At 43.9% G+C, this 22,182-nt stretch overlaps 1 protein-coding gene across 4 annotated transcripts in view; it reads left to right on the top strand.

Annotated features, from left to right (window-relative positions):
- Nucleotides 1-444: 444 nt before the first annotated feature.
- Nucleotides 445-22,182, top strand: part of znf536 (zinc finger protein 536) — a 232,160-nt gene continuing 210,422 nt past the window's right edge. For 2 of the 4 annotated variants that reach the window (XM_071488427.1, XM_071488426.1), the window contains exon 1: nt 445-1,055. The gene's annotated coding sequence lies outside the window, so the exon portion shown is untranslated. Of the gene's footprint in view, nt 1,056-1,112; nt 1,861-22,182 lie in introns of those variants that run through there. The other 2 variants (XM_071488430.1, XM_071488428.1) reach the window with 2 other exon arrangements.

Genomic DNA, 22,182 nt, shown 5'->3' on the forward strand with positions numbered 1-22,182 from the left:
GGGGGGGTGTTACGCATAGGGCTGTTATGAATATGACCCCGAGATATTCCATTGTGGGCCCATGTCCGGTTCTGAGCACATCTGATAGTATCTCAGTCAGTGGCATTAATGTGTCTCTCGGTTCGACATTTTGAATAATCGGGGCTGTCTGCCGTCATCCTGCCACTAGCTGTCAGCAGCCCCGTCTGTCTGTCTGTCTGTCTGTCCGTCCTATCACACTCCTCTACTCATGCACTTACATTATAGAAAACAAGCTGCCCGTGCAAGAGAGCGCTTGATACTTTTTTATTATTACCAAACCGTTCCCATAATTACCCCATAATCATTATATAATCCTGTAACAAAGCCTCTATTGAAGCCCTGTCTTTTGTCAACGCTGGGACACTGAATCTATAATTGCATTATTTAGTCTCTTCCAGCCCTCTATAGAAGCGTAATATATCAAAACCATCCCGCTAGGCAGGTTTTAGTTGCAACAAACACTTCGGCCTAAGCGGGACGTCTTCTTTGGTCGTATGTTTTTTTTTTTAACGCATCGCTAAAAAGTTGTGCCAACTTCCAAGTTTAGTGGAAATATCAGGAGGGGAAAAAAGAAAAAAAGAAGTATTTGCTTCTTTTTGCTGACAGCGTGGCTGCTTTCAAACATCTTCAGAGAGGTGTGTAGAAATGCGTTCATTCACAAACTGGACCGCTCGCATCATTACTGCTGTAGCATATTTTCAAATAATTCTGCTCATTCCCTCCTGCGCTCCCAGACAGACAGAATAAATCGTCAATACAGTGAGAAAGAAAAAAAAGGGGCAAAAGCGAGTTCCTGAGGAGCGGCTTTGCGTTTGTGTGCACGGGGATTGGCAACACAACGGGGCTTATTTACATTAAATACGCCACAAGGTTACAGTGCAGATAGATGAGCGTCATTTTTATCACTCATTACTTCTCTTAAGCGGTGACTGACGCTCAGGACGCACAGGAGGCATCACTCATTTATCCTGGAGTTTTTTTTTTCCCCAAAGCGACGAGAAGAGGATACAGACTCGAAACACTTCACTTTAAAGGTAATGAATTCTACTTTTTGGAGTGAATTTGTGACCTGGGTGTCTTTGCACAGAGGGGCTGTTAGCCAAGGCAATTCTGACGGCGCGGCGGCTCCGCGGCGAGGCTGCCTGTGTGTGAACGCTTGTGATACGGTTTAAAATAAAGCAGTGTTTGTGGACAGGTTCAAGGTCAGAAACAAAGTTAGCTGGTTGGGAATCGGCTTTTTTTCTCTTGTTAGGGTACCAGGGGGGAAATGTAACGTTAAGGCTGTGGGGAAGATTATTTCTTTAAACCAGGTTCTGCTCACCGCTGGGCTCAGCTGCTTTTTTATCCCCCGTCAACGGCGAATACCGCAAGACCCGGGCTGTATCCAGCCAGCCAGTCAGCTCCGCTCTCTACAATGGAGTTCCCTTTTTACGGTAGCTACAATGCGTTTCACCTACCAGATGGGGGGAGTTCAAGCTGAAGGGAATATGCTGATCTGATGCCCGGGGATCGGCATCAATGTAAACGTTTACTTTTAGCAGGCAGCGACTGACTGAGACAGAGAGGGGACAGGAAAAAAAGCAAGAAGAAGAGACAAGTAATAAAGCAGCGTTTTTCATTTGAAACTCGGGGTGCGCGGCGGGGAGCAGTTGTAAGGGACAGGATCGAGGAGTGGACAGTATTTAACAGGTCCGAAGCCACTTTTCAACACCCACGTCATCCGAAAAGAATATGATCCGGTGAAATCATATGGACATGCCTCATTATTCAATGAACACTATCTCTCGCAACGCAGCGTTTACGCGCAGGAGTTAGCCGGCGCTTCGCCAAATCCAAAAGGTAAGAAGTGTGGGGGGGCTTGCAGTATTATGAGTGTGGCTTTTACCGGGGGGCTTGGAGAGAGTTACTCAATGGGAAGTCAGTTTTTTGGGGAGGATTGTGGTTGTTTGTGCGGGAGCATCGCAGCGGGGGCCCCCCCGATGTCTCCCCAGTCATGATTAGAAAATAACAGAGCAATTATCCGTAGCGAGTGACGATCGTAAAAAAAAAAAAAAAAAAACGGTGACAAAATAGCAGCTGGGACCAAAAGACACTGGCTGCCGTGCTCGACACCTTGCAACTAAAACGCGTAATTAACTATTATTATTATTATTATTATTATTATTTTTATTCCAGCAGAAAATAAATGGCAGCGTGTGTTGTTTACCGCTGCATGTTTTACTCTGTAACACTGCGTGTGCGTTAGGGGCGTGCGGGGTGCACGGCTTTGCGTTAGACTTGCTCGCACTGATTCCTGAGATACAATCTTGAGACTTTTTTTTTTTTTTTTTTTTTGGAAAGGTCCAGCCGTGTTCCCGTCGCGAGTGTGCACGGGAAACTTTACCGACTACTATACCGACACCCGCACTTGTGCTGGGAGAGTGCACGCTGGAGGAGGAGGTGGTGGTGGTGGTGGTGGGGGGGGGGTTAAAGTTTTTCTTTTTTTTTTTTTACCGGTGCGTTTGCCCCTATGTGTCAAAAACTTGTGAGATGGAAGAAGAAGAAGAGCCGGTGAGACCTGCCATTTTGTGCAGTGATCGACCTCTCGTGAAGAAGAAGTCCCCGCATTACGCTTTGAGGAGACGGTTATGATGGCATGCAGACGAGGGGCGTTGAGATTGACGCTCATGTTAGCAGCCATGAAATTGACATTTTTGGGATCGGTGTCATATTTGATTGTGGGCAATGTGATATTTATTTTTTGGGAGGGGGAGAGAGAGAGGGTGGTAGAAAGTTAGGAGCCTGATAGGCATCCCATACTGTGGGAATCTTACATGACAGAGCCCATACGTCAATAATATTTCTGCAGGGCATGGAAGAGGAGTTTCATCTTCTTTTAACATAGAAGATCCAGCAGGTTGAACTCTGTTTGTGCTAACAAATTATCAGCAGAATTCCCACATGGTGGCTCATTTAAAAAAAAAAAAAGATTGTTGTTGCTCAGTCTATATGATGGGGCAGCACTGAATTATCAGTAATATGTTGCAGCAGGGATGAGGCTTGTAATCCCATTTAAAGCCTCTGTCTCACCGTTGCGTCTTGGGCGGGGAGGAACCTTTTCTTGGAACTGGAGTTGACCCCTGAGTGATCTGACCAGGGTTATGCAGCCACTTCCAACAGCTACCAGCGCTGCACAATGGCTGCGAAGACACATGTCATCTGTCTTAAAATACTCAACAATGTCTATCACATTGTTTCACACTGTTTCTCTAACCTTCCCCGAAATTGTCTTGAGCCAAAACAAAAAAAGAAAAAAATCTTCCTCAGATTCATTGCGGAAGGAAAAGGGATAAATAGATGTACTGTACAAGTTGAGATGCTGTCATTGTTTAATGGTATGCACAGGGCGGATATTATGTCTGAAATAGTGTCTGGGCGTAAACCCTTTTTTGTCAGCTCCTTTCATTCCCATATTGGAGATGAAATAGCAAGTGGATAACTGTCCCTGCTCCTCTGACAGTTCAGGCTGCCTTGTAGACCTGTTTGCCCTTTTACTGCACCTCCCTGCTCTGCTAGTTGAAATGTTGTCATTCTTTTTGAGTGAAAATATTTGGGAAGAGACACAGTGTTTAAGAGAAGGCCTAACTCTGCAGACTGGCCTGTGTCAAGCAAGGCCTCAGTGGTTTGTCTTAGCAAGTTATTTCATATTCATTAGGCCTAATTTTGTTGTTTTTACTTTTGCAATCACCCACTGCTCAGGTTGTGTTTGATATTACATATCACTCATTCATGAATTATCCATTTAATTATCAGTCCTGCTGTCATTAAAATAACAATTCTTATAAAATGTGCAAGCATGATTTCTCTTCACTTCAAGTCAAATAGATAAATGCACGTTCAGTGAGATTTATTGCAGCAAAATACGACACACACTTGGTAGATAAGTATTTAGACATTTTCTTGTGCTGCAACTTTCTGACTCAGGGAGCTGAAAATCTGCTCTGCAGCGGTCGCCGATGATCCTGTGTTAGTTGCTTTCCCACCTGTGCCCGTGTCAACGTTGCACAGGGGGGCCGCGGCGGTATGAGTGAGCGTGGCGATTCACGTCTCTCAGCTGAAAACGAAGGAGAAGGGAGTGATGGGAGAGACAGGAGGGAGAGAGAGAGAGAGAGAGAGAGAGAGCATGGCATCCAAAGGATGGCATCAAAACAGTCCTCTTTTCACCAGGCTGTCAGTCAGTCAGTCAGCCACTCAGTTCACCGTGGAGTAGACCCACTCGACTGGAGCCGCCGCGTTGTCAGCCCGATGCACAGTGAATTATTTGCACATTGACATGTACACAATCAGATTTTTGAAAAAAGGACTGAAAAAGCAGTACGGGAAAAAAACAAAAAAAACAAAAACAAAAAAACACACACTTGTTTAACAAATGCACATAAAGAAGGCAGCACCATGAGCAGACATCGCAAAGACACACAAACCCACAGTGAAGTGGCTGCACAAATTACATAATCTAGCAGTACAGAAAATACATGTGTGTAATCAATTGGACAGCACATAATTCAACACAAATAAGTTATCCTGCATCCTGTGATATATGCATCTGCAACACAGTGCAGTGCACAGTCAGACAGGCCGCCTCACTGTGGTTAGTTGATCCCCATCTCATGTAATTATAGGGGAGAGGGCTCCAGCTGTACAGGCTGTGGGGCCAGGGCTCCCAGTCCGCTGGGATCAGGGCGGTGGTGGGCAGGCCAGATCAGGCCGGCTCTGCTCATCAGCCAGCCATTAATTGATATGTGCAGTCATTGTAAAAGCACCCCCCCCCCCCCCCCCCCCCCCCGCCCGCCTATTTGTGTTCATTTCCATTCTGGTTCTGATCTGCAGCCGGGCAAGGCGACTGGGTACATGTATTCCAGTGTGTGTGTGTGTGTGTGTGTGTGTGTGTGTGTGTGTGTGTGTCCCGTAGGAGGCGCGGAGGGTGCTGAAGGGGGCTGTAACACACAGGCGTTAGTCTGGGTTGAGCCTTGTAGCTCCGTGACCTTGATCTCCAGGGTTCAGGCCAGAGAGGGGAAGATGCTGGAGAGCTGTGTGAGGCTAATATGACAAGCGCGCGCACACACACACACGTACACACAGTCAAAAGGCTTGGATCAAATTTAGGATGTACAGTCAAGAGGAGACTTCCCTGACCACAAAACCTCACACTCTAGATTACACACATTACAGAGAAATCAGAAACAATTTTTTTTATCACATTTGTTTGAATTTCTGTCATCATGACAAAGATTTGATTTATTCCGCTGCGCTGATAAATTGAAGGGGGCACGGATGACCTCAGAGTTTTATGAAGTTTGAGCTGCTGACCTTTGCTCATCATTTGGCCTTTTTAAGCATTAATGAGCTTTTATTGTGAAATGAATAAACTGATGACTGTATTTCTTCATCCTTTGCATGAGGTGTTAATGTCCACAAACCTTTCCAGTTATATTTTATTCAACTATAAATTTAACACAATATGATTTTTCAAATTAGAATCAGGGGCATCTGGTGGCCTAATGGTACGGACAGATATCACATGACCCCAAGTCCACGGTTCAATTCCCGGCTGTGGGGGTGCTTATTACATATCACACCTCTCTATAGGATTGAAGTCAACTTCCCTGTAAAAGGATGTAAAGAAAATGCTGCACCTCAGTTATTTAATGATATAAAAAGCAATGGGAAATATGGAATGTGCCATTTGCTAGAAATGAATATGCTATCAATTAAAATCTGACTGTGTGAATGATCAGCTTTATTGAATCATTGTTTAAATGAGAGTTTATGTACAATTCTCCTGTTGTGTGTGTGTGTGCTGTGTGAACGCTTCAGGAATGTGAGTGTATATTTTCCCCTGATATTCCTCTTTGGCTGGTAAAGATTGGGGTGGTGGAAGGGTGGATGGGGGGGGGGGGGGGGGGGGGGTAATCACGGACGTCAGTTTGATCTAAGAATAAAGAGTGTGGGGCAGATGAGGCTCTGACAGATAGGCTTGACTCAGTCCTCTCATGCTGGGGTGCCATCACAAGGAGCGTCTGCCTGTCTGGGCAGCCGGAGGAGTCGGGGTTGGGGGTGAGGGCGGGTGAGGTCTGGATGATAAGAGAGGGAAGGGAGAAGTGGTCTCAGAGGGAGAGGTGGGTGGGTGTGTGTGTGTGTGTGCATGCAGGCCAGTGTGCATGGGAGTTTGCATTTGCAACAGTGTGTACATGTGCACATGAACCTGTCTGGTGTGTGTTTATTTTTCAGGGCTAGTTTAACTGCTCAGCCTTGAGAAAGTCCAGTGTCAAGGTGGCGGCCTGGCCTTGCCCTTTCTGTGTAATCAGTTGGAGCTCGCTTCGACTACACCAATGAGGAATTTGTTTAGAAAAAAATATAAAACACTCCTGTCCTTACAACCTGTGATATTCCTCCTTTGTTTCCACCCCCCCCCCCCACCCCCCCCCCCCCCCCCACCCCCCCCCCCCCCCACCCCCCCAACATATATAGGCATTATTATTTATAGAGTTTTGGCTTTATTTCATTTTTTTTGTTCCTCAAAGTTTGTTACCATTTTTGGATGTAAGGACGTGTCATGCGATGTCATGACCGTTTTCCCTTCTGATGCGTCAAATGGCGCTGCATCTTCAGCCGTGTCATTTCCGCAGACAACAGCTTAACACAAACAGGCAAGCACACATCAATCAGAGGTCCTGAAGCATAGAATTGTTGCTGCTTAGCATTCAGCCACGCTCAGCTAAGACTGTGGTAAATACCTCCAGTGTTCATGAAATGGAAGGTTACGTGTGTGTGTGTGTGTGTGTGTGTGTGTGTGTGAAAGAGAGAGACAGGTTATGTCTATTACCCACTTCACATACCATCACTGACTGCATCCCACATGTCATGTCTGCTCTTTAGCTGCTCTACCTCCCGGATGTGACCTCTGTAAAAGTCCCAGACCTCTGCTAATGAGCACGCCAAAGTAGCACAAGATAGAGGGAGAGGGAAAAAAGAGGGAAGCAGTGGAGAAAAAGAGGGAGAAGAGGGAGGGGATGACGATGCTGGAGAGAGAACTCCTGCACCTTTAATTATGATCAAGAGGTTTTCACCAAAGGACGGAGGCGTTGCAGTTCTGTTGCGCTCGTAAATCTGGCCCCGGATGCCGTATATTGTGTCGAACGATTACTGTACACCATTATAGTGCATATTCAACTGCCTCTCCAGCACCTGATTTGCATAATTGGATCTTTAATGAAACTTGCCTTGTGGAACAAAAAATACAAAAAGAGCGATGAAAAAAGTGGTTTGGCGTGAGGGCGGGGGGTGAGAGAGAGAAAATAACATGATATAGATGAATGATCCCTCAAATGTTTGTTGGACTTATTCTTCTTTTTTTTTTGAAAGAGTATTAAAGATGTGTGAGAAGAGAAAGTGTAAGGAAGACAGAAAGATTAAAAAAAAAAAAAAAAAATGGGGGGAAAGTGACCTGCTCTGGCCCAGTCGCTCACACGTCAGCGGCAGTGCTACAAATAGGATGAGAAGTGACTGTGAAAGCTGTACATTCCCCGCCAGGTCTCGCGGGTTAAGACTACAATAGCGGGATATTCTCTAGCCCGGGGGGGATTTCAGCTCCTCTTCTGTCGACACTCATTGCACCAACTTGTTACTCAGGGAAGATCGCTCTTTTGTAGAGGAGCCGATTCCGCGCTCGCCTGGTGGAATTCCTCCATTGCAAATATTTTGACAATGCCTAATCAGGAGCCATCGTTTTTTTTTCTTGTTTTTTTTTTTTTTTATTCTCCATTTTTCGGTGGGGGTGGGGGCCTTGCTTAGTGCCTTCTTGCACTGACAGACTCACAGTTGTTTCTTACATGCGTGTGTATTTTCATGACCGTTCCATTTGAAGCAATAATTTGTCTAATTCCCAGTTTCTTATGTGTGTTTGTGTTTGTGTTTGTGTGTTTGCCTAAAAGTTGCCATTCTCTTTCCCTGCCACTCATTTGTGGCTGTGGCACAACATCCATCTAATTGCTTAATTAAATTCCAACGTGTCCTATTTCCCTCGGCCTTCAGGAGGTGAAGGTTAAAATCCTCCTAGTGCCACTTTCACGCCAACGTGAGGGCCATGGATAATAGCAGGTTATTTGTCTTGTCTTGCTGAAGGATCTATTGCTTAGAACTGACAGTGAGAGACAGAAAAAGAAGAAGGAAAAAACTATATTTTTTAATCAACATGTCATGAGAGAGACTATTAGGTAGCTCTCTTGTTTCTGCCGTGAGTGCCCCTTCATTGAAAAGTGGGACAGGCAGTTGTTAATCGAGTGCTAATGTTAAAAAACAACCAAGCATTGATGGCGCATTAAAGCGTTTGTGCACGTTTAGCTGCCTGCAAGCAGTGGTTTCTCCCTCTCTCTCTCCCTCTGTGTGTGTGTGTGTGTGTGTGTGTGTTTTTTTCCACTCTACATCTGTGGGAGTGGATCATGTGTCAAAGCGGTTTACAGGTGGCCTGCAGGGCAGCAGCTCTACAGAGAGGTGGAGGAAAGGCAGGCAAGGTTCAAGTACCTCAGAGGCTCTGACGGCGCTGAACTGAGCAATCCCAGCATCTGAGAGGACCCTTCAAAAGCCTCCTTATCGCACTCCTCGTTCCACCATTTCACTCTTTTTTCCTGCCTCTCTGCCGCAGCCTCTGTCATCTCTCCATCCTCTCTGCCACTCTTATCTCTAGTTTTTTTCTCCCTATCTATCGTCGCTTTTTATACGTTGCCTTCCCCCCCCCCCCACTGTTCAGGATTCTTTATCATCGCCGGACTTGTTGCTGAAAATGACAATAAGTTACCGTTTATTTGTCATACCACACCCTGCGAGCGGTGGTTCAGCACCCAACTTAGTGAACTGCTTTCAAAATCACAGAAGCCTCTTCTTTAAGTGATGATAAATCCAAACAGGTTTCCATTAAAAATGAGACGTTCCAGCGTCTCCACAGGGAACAAGTGAATTAACCCCAGTTCAATTCAGTTTATATGGCGCCAAATCTTAGCATATATTATCTGAAGGCACCTAACAGCATAAGGTCAAGACCTTACAGTGTTATAGAGAGAAATGGCACTTTTAACAGGAGGAAAGTACCTCTGGATGGATGAGGATGACACATATCTTGACTTTTAATTCAAACTCATGACACCTTTGATGCTGTTAAATGCAAAACAATTAGACCTCAATGGTACAAGTGCTGTTTCTAAAGACTTTTACACCCCAGGACTCATTAGTGATTTTTTTTTTGTTCTCTTAATTGGTCAAATTTAAAAATACTTACTACCTATTAGCCTACAAAGCACACACATCCATTGGAGCGGTAGATCCAGAGAGGAAAGAGATAAATATACAGTAGGCAGAGCGATGACAGGGCAGAGTGTGGAGAGAAATGCAGGGAGCAGGAGGAGAGAAGGAGCGAGGCGAAGAGACAGGGAGGAGGGATGATGTACTTAACGGTATCTGTAGGCTTCCTCCTGAACAAGCTGCTGCCACCGATCCTGGGAGCCCCGCGTTGATAAATTCAGTTTGATAAAAGTCACTGAAATGCCGGCCTGTCTGCACACCTCTATTAAGCGCTGGTACATTTGTCACAGCCAGTGGAAGTCAACCAAAGGGTTTTAATGTCATATCAGGCTGAATTAAAGAATCAATCGAAAGCCCTGAAAGGTTTAGGTTTTTATTTCAAGTGACAGCGGTGGTGGTACAGCTGTGGCTGGCTCTAAAGATTACCGGGCTCTAGTTGATCAAGGCAGTCGTTTTACGTTTTTATATTTGGCTATTGGGAATTTTGTGATTATTTTAGCCTGGATGCTCATTTTGTATCTGATGACTTTGAGCGAGGGAGGGAGGAGTGATGTGGGTATGTGTGTGTGTGTGTTTAGGGGGGTGGGGGGTGGGGGGGTGGTTGTGTGTTGAGGCTGAACTCTTCTCATGCCTGGCATTATTTTCCTAATTTATTTTTTTAATCAAGAGAAATTAGATCTATGTTGCATCAATCATCAACCTTCCTTAATATAGCAAAACTGAGGGAGGCTACATTTAAAAAAAAAACACACACAACCTTCCCCCTGAGAAGCCCCTTAATACCACATTACTGTTCTCCATTTATGCAAAAGTAAATAAGTAAACCCAAAAGGCAAATGAGCATTCCAGGCGTTTAAACACACAGCCTTCTGTAAATGCCTGGCGCTGCCACGACCGCATCTCTGAGGCGTAGCTGGCACGAGACACAAAGTAGAGCCTGCTACTGTGCTTTATTTTTTCTTTTTTTTTTTTTTGCAGGTATATATATATATGTCTACTTGTTTATTCTTCCTCTAATTTAATCCAAAACAAGTCATTTTTTATGTTTCCTCTACATCATTAAAAGGCCTCTGTTAAATATCATTAGACAAGTTAGGGACTGTAGAAAAATTATTTGAATGAAGCTCCACATGCATTGTGTGACATTTAGTTCCTAGCAGCTCCACTGTTTCTGAACCCAAACCAAGCGTCAGTCGTTGATGAAACCACTAATGATGAACTTAATGAAATTCATCCAAAATGATCTTTCCTGCTCTTCCTCACTTCTCCTTTTTCTGTCCACACACACACACACACACACACACACACACACACACACACACACACACAAATGCACATGCTCGCAAACAATCAGTCGATACCACCTGGTGTTTTATTTAATTAGGTAAAATACACAATACTTGTGTGCGGGGGGTGCGCACGGTGCGAGAACAAGTGTTTGTGTAGCTTGTGAGCTGTCAGTCTTTCATGAACTGCGTTTAAAAAGAGTTGTTCAAGGTGGGAGCTAAATACTATTCATCTATTATTTATCTGCGTTATTACTGGGGTTGAATTTAAAAAGAGAGAGCTCTCTGACGTGGGAGAATTCCCCCGGCGCCTGGCTCTTTCCTTTAACACCTCTTTTTAAGTCTAAAGACGAGTTCCCACCGATGGTGAAAAAGAAACCTTTTACACATCTCCCGCAATTTCCAACAGTTTTCTTAAATCATGTGGTTTTTAAAAAAAAAAAAAAAATTTAAATGGCCCACCTCATCATCTTCCCTCTCTCCCCAGCCCGCAAACACCTCCTCCTCGCCTTCCTCTTCCTCTTTTGTTTTTATCCATGTCTTTTTTGTTATTATTATTATTCTTGATGGTGAGCTGCAGTTGTTTTCTCCGTCTCAGAACTGCATTTTATCCCTTTTGTTGTGTCATTCACACCAATCGTAGTAATGGGGAGAGAGTTAAGTGGAAGTGCTGGGGCCCGGGCCCTTGTTCAGCTCGTCTGTCGTCTGCTTTGGTAAACAGGACTGTCAGATCTGCAGAGAGAGGGAGAGAGAAAGAAAGGGGGGGGGGGGTAAACATTTGAAGCATTTTCATCTATGTTGTGGTTGATGACACTGATAGGCTCGAAGGGTGGGAGTGAGTTCACACTTCAAGTTTGCTCAATGTGTGTCCCAAAAAACTGGGGGGTCATTTTGAACAGATTCACTGTTTCTAATCTTCTGTCGCTCCGTGGTGCTCAGTAAAGAAAAAAAACATAACGAAAAACAAAAACAGGAAGACTTACAGTTTCAGTAGTTCTCGGTTTGAACTGTGCTGTGTACTGATGGTAACTCAATACTGCAGCAAGTCACAAGCAGGAAAGTGACTTTTAAAAGATTGTTGGGGTTGATTACAGCTTGGATCTTATTGTCTGCAGGTCGTGGTAATGTTGTACTTAGCAAAGCAATCACTCAGATCTTGGACTGTGATTAAACAGAAGTCAGACGAGGAAAGAAACACGAGCGTTCAGACAATTGGACGTGTTTTAAACAAACCTGCTGAGCTGTGTGTGGCACGGTGTGTCGGCTTCACTGCCAGACTGTTTTAGTTACCAAGCGTGGTATTACAAAAAAAAAAATCCCTCATAAATAAAAACACATCTTCCCCACAGACCACCAGTAATAAAAAGACATTTTAAAAGATGCTGTCAAGACATAATTAAATGATTGCTGTTTGATAATCAGTTTTTAGCCATGCTAGCAGCGCGGTTGAAGTGATGGCAGAGTCGGTTGGTTGGTCCATCCACCACTTTTATGAGCATTAAAATACCTCAACAAGTATCGGATGGATTACCAGGAAATTTTGTACATTTTTGACCTTCATTGTTCCCATAGGAGGAGGATGCCTGCTGACTTTGATGATCCCCTGACTTTTCCTCTTGTGCCGCCATCAGGTTGACATTTTTGGCCTTTAGTGAAATGTCTCGACAACTCTCAGATGGATTCCCATGTAATCCACACATTCATGAACTTTATTCTCGTTTAGCTCCAACATCAGGTCAAAATTTTTTTTCAATTCATTCAATACTGCAACAAAAAAAAAACTACAAAACTCATTCCTGTCAGTCTGGACTGTGATTAGTGTTAATTAGCAAACATTAGCATGCTAACTGCAAGTGTTGTTCGATCATGAAGGTTCAGTGTTTGTAGAACTTCCTCACAGACTTCCTGATACAATCTCCTCGCACTTACTAAAATAGATGTAGTACTGAATATTTACACCAAGGTTTCCCACTCCACTGAAGCCTTACTGATGTCCTTCACTTGTAAGTCCCTTTGGATAAAAGCGTCTGCCAAATGAGGAAATGTAAATGTTTGCCACCAGTGAGATTGTCTGACCACTGGTTTCTTGCTGGATTCCAACATCACCATCTTTCACATCTTAGTGTTTACTCTGAATAAATCTGAGAAGTAAAGGCAGAGACTATGAAAATGAGCCCCAGGTTGTAATAAACAGCCAGAAATTTAAGAATGGAATTGAGGCTGGAGGAATTCCTAAGTGGCTTAAGTTTAGAAACAAATGCCACACAGTGCACACTTATTGCCCCCTTCCTGCCCTGACCCAGCGCCTTCACACTTCACCCTGCCTATGACCCCCCTTGGACCAGATCTTACTCTGCCACAGGAAGTCCTTCAACTCTGTGTTCATATCCTCCTAAACGCCCTCATCCTACCCACCCACCCACCCAACAGGACAATCTCATGGCAGAGCTGCGTTGGATTAGGGATCGAAGAGGTTTGCTCCAGAAATCAGAGTTTATTTCTCTCTCTCCCTTGCAGCCTCAGTCTCTTCTGATTGCCGATCAGCCCCTGAGGGCTTTGAGGCGCTCTTGCTAGATCCCTGTGATTAGAGTAAATGGCCTCCCCCCTGCTCGCCGGAGATCAGGGTTGGTTTGCGGGGTGGGAATGAGGTGGACTGAGGAGGACGAGGTGAACGGCACAGACAGAAGGATGAAGGGGAGGATGTGGGAACTGACGGAGGGAAGGTGACGAGGAGAGAGAGGAGAAGTGGAGAGAAGAAGTTACTTAAGTGTCAGTTCGACCGTTGGTCAGCGTGGAGGATGTAGAACCATTGATTGATTGATGATTCATGATACATTGCATCCAGCTCTTAGTGGTAATTTTGAATGGGACATTTGGGGATTTGTGTGTCCCACAAAAATCAAACATATCAGCTAATGCATGAATTTCAAGGTGTAAGGTGCAGCTTAAGTAAATTGGGATCCTAGGAGACTCAGGAGTTTTTTTCAGACTTGGTTGAATGATGGTCTACACCACTGGATGGATCACTTCTCCAGGCAGTTTACATAGCAGATGTGTGTGTGTGTGTGTGTGTGTGTGTGTGTGTGTGACCTGTAATGTAAGCCCTCAGGTGCTGATTCCTCTCTGTGTCGTCTGCCTCTGCCTGTAAGAAGTGTGGCTTTCCCTCAGTTTGCTGTGACTCTGCAGTACGTACCAGTACCTGCCGTGTGTGTATTTTTGTGTGTGTGTGTCAGTTACTGTTGGTGTGGGAGAGGGGGGAGCGCATTTGATCCAGCTGTGGCTTGTGTTTGTGCGGAACCCGGCGGAGGTCAGTCTCCTCTTCAACACCCCTTTTTCATCCAATTTCTGTGGCTGCGGGCGGCCGCTCGCCGCGCTTTTGTTGCCGGAGGTAATCTGTGAAATGATCTTAATTATGGAGGTTCGGCCTGTTCTTCTTCTCCCCCACCTCTTCCTCCTCTCCCTCTCTCTCTCTCTCTCTCTCTCTTTTCATTCTTTCCCTCTCTCTCTTCCTCTCTGTACATGCTTTTAATCAAACAGCGTAGTTAGCTCGTAATGAGGGCGAGGAGAGCACGTGTGCTTCTGCTTACACATGCTGCAAGGCTTCAATGAGGAGGAGAAGGAGGATGATGAAGAGAGTGAGGAAGGATGGGAAGGGTGGGAAGACAAATGATTATACAGTTTCCATGACAGGTTTGTCAAGAAAATTATACGGCAGACCAGAAATCATAAATTTATTTTGAATCCTGCCGTAACCAAAACTGGGTGCTGTGAAAAGTAGGCTCGACTTTAAAATATAAATATTTTGCCCGTAAGGACACATTTCACTGAAAATTCTAATTAAAATAATTTAACCTGTGCAGGTTGATTCATCAGGGAGGAAAAACCTCTAAACCCACATTTAGATAATCTCAAGTGTTTTTCTTTTTTAGACTTAAGCCTTAAAATATCACATAAACTCTGACTACTTGGAAGGAAGTGTTGGATTTTTCCTTTCAGGGCAATGACACCAAACGAACAAATAAATAAAAAAATAAATAAATAAATGAATAAATATAAAAGTTGTATTCCTTTGAGGAACGGTGAGAAAGGTTCTGAAGGAAGGAGATGTTGGGAGGGAGGGAGGGAAGGTGTAACGGGGCAGAGGGGGACATGGGTGGGGGGGTGGGGGGGGGTTTGAGCTGGGATCCATTACACATAAACAGCCGCGGCATTGATGAGATGATCCAGCGAAGATTAGCCCGACAATCCTGATGGACACTGAAAAGGTGACCACATGGGGAGGAGTGTGTGTATGCCTATACACACATGGGGAAATGTGTGTGTGTGTGTGTGTGGCTTGTAGCACAATAGCATATGCCATATGGCCTCATTACGATCACCCCCCCCCCCCCCCCCCCCCCCCCCCCCCCCCCACCTCACCCATCTCTTTAAGGTCGCACTCGCAGCCATTTCCAGGTCACGACGAGGCCAAAGGGCAGCAGCTCGGGCATGAATGCCAATCAAGTGAGAGCCGCTTCGCTTTGAGACGTTCTTCCTCTTCTTCTTCATGTGTGAAATGTGTTATGATATCACTCAGCAGCTTTGCTAGCTTAGCCTTAGCCCTGCTCTGTAATTTGTCCAAAGGAAGTGACGGAGCTGCGCTGGAATTTAATGGCAGAATTAAAGAATTTCAACAGGCTTATTTCACTATGTACAAATACTGATAACTGAAAACGAACTGCCGAAAATTTGATTATCAATAATTAAGGCGTTTATCAAGTAAAACTGTCCAACTGTGCTGGGTTTAGCTTCTTAAATGTGAGTAATCTGAAGATCATCCTTGGCTCTGGGAAGTTTTTAGGGGCATTTTTTCACCTTCTTTTCTCTAATATTTCAAGACTAAGAGAGAGATTAATCAATAATTAAATAACCTACAGCTGAAACAACAAACTGATTAATTGATTTGTTGATTGTCAGAAAATTCATCTGCTACAAATCTGTTGATTAATCATTTTGGAAAAAAAAAAGTCACTGCAGATTGATACTGGACATTTTATGGATGAAATAATAAATGAGGGAGGTTCCTGTGTGTTTTCGAGTCCTGTAAAAATCAGATAACAGAATTATTTCCTTTAGTTTCTTTGCATTTACTCCAATAATCAGAAGTCTTGAAATGGCAGGAGCAAATTGCTTGTGTGAAACTGTGGCTGGAGGATAGTTTGTCAGTCGAAGTGTATGTGTTTGTGTGTGTGTGTGCGTGTGTGTGTGTGTGTGTGTGTGTGTGTGTTAGTTACAGTGAGGCTGCTAATTCCTTCAGGGTCAATGGGAGGGGCCGGGGTTAAATGCTGTGGCAGGGGAGGTCAACAGTGATTAGTTGCCATCTGAACTAATGGCTGGATGCTGAGGAGGAGAATAGACAGGAAGAAGAAGAAGAAGAAGAAGAAGAAGAGTGGTAGGGGAGAGGGGCACCCCCCCCCCCTTCTCCCCCTCTATTCCCTCCTTTCCTCATGTCCCTATATTATTAAAGGTTGCCTCTGTGCTTAAGTAAGGCAAAGCAGATGGCCCTTTTCATAAATCATGCTTATAAGATGATTATAGGCGTCGCCGCCCACCATTCTCCCCTTCACTTACAGTAGTGCTTACAGTTTCCCTCCAGGCCTACTAATCTGGCTGTGTTTTAAAAAACACAAAGCCACAAGTAAAGTAAAGATAAATTCTGATTATTTTAGTGAGCAGGGTTGAAAACCTAAAAGCGACAAAAAGCCCACAAAGGTGACAAGTCATGAAAAGAAAAAAATGCAAAGCTAAAATTTCATCCCCTGCCAGTCTCTCCCTGCCTCCTCTCTCTCTCTGTCTCTCCTGCAGCCTCTCAGCGTTACCCCCCACTTGTTATGTTCCTGAGCTTGGCACAAAGTTGCAGAACAGAACAGGATGTTAAATATATTGCACAGGGAGGGAGAAGAAGAAGAAGGGAGAGAGGTGGGAAAAGGGAGTAAAAGAGGGGGTGCAAGTGCATGTGTGTGTTGGATTATGTCTGTGCCGTTGCAGCTATTCCTTGATGTATGCGCCATGTCAGGCAGTCATTGTCTCCTGGGTAAAGAATGATAGTTCAAATACCTAGCATCTCTCCCTTGGTGCTCCAAATGCTCGCCTTTGAAGTTTTTATAATCCATCTGTCATCTGCGAGCAGGGAGGGCACATGTTCTGTACCACTCAATTACCAAATTCTCTTTTTGCCAGCTACAATGTGACAGGAAGCAAATAATATGGGTGACCCTGAAAAAAAAAAAAAAAAAAAAGAGGGAAAGGGGAGGGGCTGGTGGTGGATGTGATGGGGGGGGTGTTGTATATAGAAAGAGAGAAAGAGAAAGGGGGGGAATTGCTTGAAAAATCCTACGTTCCTGGCTTTCTCACGCACTTGATTGTGTCCCTTCGCTGCCTCTCATAACAGGAGAACAAAGCCTGTTTGTTGTGGGTGGAATGCCTAAAATGCTTCCTACTGTTACAATTATGAAGAATTTGATTGAATGTGTATTGTTTCAAGGGTTTGGTGATTTTGATCTTTTTTTTTTTTTTTTTTTGTGCCTTGGAATTGTTATTCTGCCTCCCCACTAGCAATAATAACCATCCACTTAATCAAATTCCATTTGATATAAACATTTCGCTAGTTATAAAGGGCAGGTAGATGTTGTCAATGCTGAGTGTGAGGAAGAAAAAAAAAAGTGTGTGTTTTGATTATACATTATTCACTACCGACGCTTAAAGATGGATTGTGAATGGCTCTTTGTCAGCAGCTAGATGGAGAATCTAATGAAGTTTGCTGCAGTTCTTGGTGTTAAAATCGTCTTTAATTGGTGGGCGCTTTGTTGTGTGTCGCTTTAAAGCTTGTACTGAGGCGACCAGAGAAACTTCTGATAACTGTCTGAAAAATAACAACAGCAGCGGTTGCAAATTACGGCTCTGAAACATATTTCATTTACATACACCACAGGCCCCTTTTAAGGCGTCTACCTTTTAATTCCTCTTCATATTTAACACTCGATACAAAACAATAAAAGCCTCAGATCTCTGTGTCTGTATCCTCGTTTACATCGAAAATCCCCCCAGCCCTCCACTCCTCAGCCCCCCACCCCCCCTCATCTGAAAGCATCCTCTCTGGGAAGGAGATGAAAAGATTGTTTTGAGAAACTCAAAAGGAAATTTGACATTCTTTGGTTGCTTCTGAAACTTCCAATATTCTGCCGTAATTGCTTCATACACGTTATATATCTTCATTTGGGGGAATGGTGGAGATGAAGAACATGTCGGCTTCTTTCTTCCTGAATAAAAGGCAGCAGAACCCATCTGGTTGGGTGATCCACGGCTGGCCCTCTCGCGCTCATCGCTGAAATAATACTCCCTCTAATGACTCCCACATATTCTGAAATCTCCCTTTTGAAATTGGTCTTGGCAGATTATTTGCAGGTACTTGAGTTGCATCTGTTTGCAATTTTGCAAATGTGGAAGACTTTAACGCTGGGCAGGGGCGGGGAGCAGAGAAGAGGCTATTTTAATCCCTGGGATAACACCGGCTGTCAGTGCAAACCGGCCTGGGCAGCGGCCTGCACCTTAGCCCAAATTTGGGTTTGTCTTTACCCTGGTGTCTTTACCCTGTTTGGCTATGCTGGTGCAAAATGTGTCCATAAGCATAATTTGTAGCTGTTTATATACAGGAGCAGGACTGGTTTCATGCTGAGCCTGTTTGCTGGATGCAGATGGTGGTGTTCATTCTGTGCATTAAGAAAACACAATGATTAAAATAGAAGTGTAAATGCTTTGAATCAAGTCACAACACATACAAGAAACAAGAAAGTGCATTCAGTAGTAGCCTGGTATTAGTTATCGGAAGTACTTTAATACAGATTTGAGTTATTTGGACATCGTGGCACTTTATATTATATTATATTTTACTGCACTATTTATTTGACAGCTGTTGTCATTGCTGTCCTATAAAAACAATGTATCTGCATCTTTTTCAGACTAAACTAAAGGAATAAATGTTTGTTCCTTCATGGGCTGAGAAATGCCTCCTCCTCCCTAAGTAGAATAATGAAGCTGAAAACAGGCCTGTGTCTCACGACACTGTGCAGATGTATGATTTTACACGTTAGTGTCAAAATTAGGATTTTGCATTTTTATAAAATAGATCACAGTGCTGCAGATTAACCTACCCAGCAGTATATAAAGCAGTTTATTTTTCCCCTCCTTGATTAACTACAACAATAAAATGTTACTTAAACATTAATGTGTAAGCAATAATAATCTAGTAATATGATATGTATAATAGTGTAACGTTCACAGGGGCAATTTCTCTGCTTCAACTACTTGCTACTTTAAAGAGCCCCTCCAGGCATGTTTGAAGATATATAAATACACTCTGCTTTGAATTATAATTTGTGTCTAAAAAAACTATTTAAACTACCTGGTTAGACATTATTAGTGCGCCCCCCCATTAAAAAAATCCAGAATGAATATACTAATGTTTGACACGTCTCCTACATCACGAAAAGGCCACTGTATCAGTGTTTGTGAAACGCAGGCTTGAGGTTTCCACATCACACTTGTGGACGTCGCCTGTTGGACCAGAATCAGGCTCCAATCCAGTCGTGATGTCACAAATCATGCTCGCGTGATTTTAGGTGAGTGCAGAGAAACTTTCCACCTCCAGAAGACAAACTGAACTGAACTGAACTGAACTGAACAGAACAGAGAAGCTCAAACTCATAAGAGAAGGAACACTGGCTTACTTAAGTTACACTTTGCAGAACCCTATTTGAAATGCATTATTTTCACAGTGTGTTATTAGAAGACAGATACTTCCCTCCTCTGTCTGTGGTCATTTAATATGTGTCTGATAGGCAGTGTGCGTCAGAAAGCCCTGGATGCCCAGGAGTTTGTCAGGTGTTTGTATTGTCCAGTATAAAGTGCAGTGATCAGCAAAGCTAAACTAAAGCTGAAATGATTGTGACTTTAGTCCTTATTATTTCTACCATGTGGTGAGCAGCTGACCAGCTTAAGCCTCCCCCCCTCTGTTCACCCTCCTCTCCCTCCCTCCCCCTTTTAAAACTGTAATAAGGTGCCCTATTGTCCTATGGCAGGGTGTACTGGGGCCACAGCCGAGCCCACCCGGCTGACTGTAATTGCATAGGTGGTTACAATTACATTAATTACATATTTCATCAACAATGTTTATCCAGCCACACAGTAAATGAAGAAGCCAAACTTTTAACTCTGTCTTTTGTTTTTGCATTTCTTTCCCCCCCTCTTCCCACCCCTAACCCCTCTCTCTTCCCTGCTTTTTTTCTTCTTCGTCTTCTTTTTTTTTTTTTTTTTTTGTGGTTGTTTTAATAGGAGCGAGGGGAGGGGAGGTGCCAGAGGAGGAATTATGCTGAAAGTGTATGCCTTGCAACTTTTCCCCTCCCTGTTGGAAATGTTTATTTGAACAGTAAGCTCATGATTTGAATATTTGTAATCCATGCTTAAATTTACAGGCCAGATGAACTTTTTGGCACAGAATGGCAACCATAAGTAGGATTTTGAGAAAAGCTTTACAAAATTTTAAGCCATGTGCAAGGCTTATATAATTTAGAAGGGGGGAAATATGCACAAATAAAACAGGCTCTGTCTTATTTACTTTACATGGGCAGAAAAACTGCATCATATGGCGTCTGATGTATATATGCGTTGGTTATGTCTTTCTGTCCTTTCACAAAACAGAATCTAAAGCTAACAATCACTTGTCTATGAATACTTGAAAGAATAAAATAGCCCCAGAGGCACAGGCACTTGAGTAGTTCTCCTATGTTGGATGTAAATTAGTGTACTCCATATTGACTTGTGCTGGTGGGAATGCCACCCATCTTGTAGTCTGGGAGGTGGGTGGGTTGCCCTGGTGAGTGGCAGAGAGTGATAGAGGGAGAGGTCACCGAGGCTGGCAGAAGACGAAAAGGAAGGCTTTCTTAAATGATGCTAATCAGTCCGGAGGGGCCTGGCCCTCTCTCCCTCATCAGCCTGCTGTAATTCAGATGTGCTGAGAACCTGGAATTAAATGTGTCACTGTGAGGCTCACGCATGTGTGTGTGTGTGTGTGTGTGTGTGTGTGTGTGTGCATGTGCATATGTGTTTGTCAGCTTCTGTTTGCCTTGCATCCACTTCTGTGTGTGTGTGTGTGTGTGTGTGTGTGTGTGTGTGTGTGTGTGCGTGTGTGTGTGTGCACAGGGTGTTTAGGGGTTAAGTAGAACCAAATTAGTGGATGGGAGAACTAACATCAGCAGTAGCTTTCTGTATGGCTACTTCTTGGTGAATGTCAAGATGATTTAGCTGCTCTTCTGCTCGCCGTCTGTCTCTGAGCACTGGCCCTCCAATCACTGCTCCAGGCTGTCTGTTCTGTGGCCTCCCGTGCAACAAATGAATATTAAATCTGCACTGGGCAACTTCACACACTTGCAAGAGGTTACAGTCCCGAAATAATTAAGACCAGAAATCCTGCAAGGTAACATCAGTAAACTGTCTTCCTGCGTGGCGTCTGCAGACGGTGGAGAGCAGCTACCTCTGCATTCGTTTTCTTGATTTCATCAGTCAAATCTGGAATATTCAGTGGGAGAGTGTTGACATTTGCAGACACTGTATTCAGTGTTTTAATAAATATATATGTAATTAAATCATGGAGCTTTAACTCCATGACCACAGCTGGGTTCATTTTTTAATATTAGTCTCACCATAGTGAATTTATATACCTTAAAAGCAGATTTTTATTTTTTATTTTTTGATAACTTCTATCATTTCTACAAAAGCATTTTTTCATTTTTTAAAAGAAGCTAACTTATTTCTTTTCCCAAGCAGAACTTCACCCAATAAAATACAGTCATGTGAAATTATGATTTAAATCAGGAAATGTCTGATAAAGCAGTAAAGACGAAGTTGGAGTATGAGGAAACATTCACTGTCAGTTCTTGATACGTTATGTTTTTACCAAAAAAAAAAAAAAAGAGAGATTGAGGTCTGAGCTCTGAGTGTTGCTCAGTGTGTCCCTGCCTGAGCTGACAAAGGTGTCTGTGTTGTCTTTCTTGCCACCGACGGGAGTATATGCGTAGCCCTGCTAACATATTGTGTGCGTGTGCATGCGTGTGTGTTTGCGAGGGGTGTGGGAGTGGTGAGGGGGTGCTGGTGTGTGTGAGCGCAGGGACGCCAGTTGGGCTAACAGCTGAATCATGGCTCAGCCGCTGCCCCTCGTAGTCCTTGGCAGTTAGCGGTGTGAAAAAGCCTTCTCTTTGAGGGCATTATATAGATTAATGTGCTGTGCCTCGGGCAGAGACACACACACACCTCGCCAGGGAGGGATCTGACCGTGTGTGTGTCTGTGCGTGTGTGTGTGTGTGTGTAGAGAAGAGAATCGGAGGACTATAGCAGCATAGGCTTGTTGAGGTTTAAGTGTGTGTACATGTGAACATGTGTGTGCGTATTTGTGATCGTGTGCATATGTGTGTGTGTGGATGTGAGAAGGGACAGTTTGAGGGGGGTGTTA

Source organism: Trachinotus anak, unplaced genomic scaffold (assembly GCF_046630095.1).
Source record: "Trachinotus anak isolate AG129_WGS33_773 ecotype Australia unplaced genomic scaffold, CSIRO_AGI_Tana_v1 ptg000011l, whole genome shotgun sequence".
NCBI classification, from domain to species: domain Eukaryota; kingdom Metazoa; phylum Chordata; class Actinopteri; order Carangiformes; family Carangidae; genus Trachinotus; species Trachinotus anak.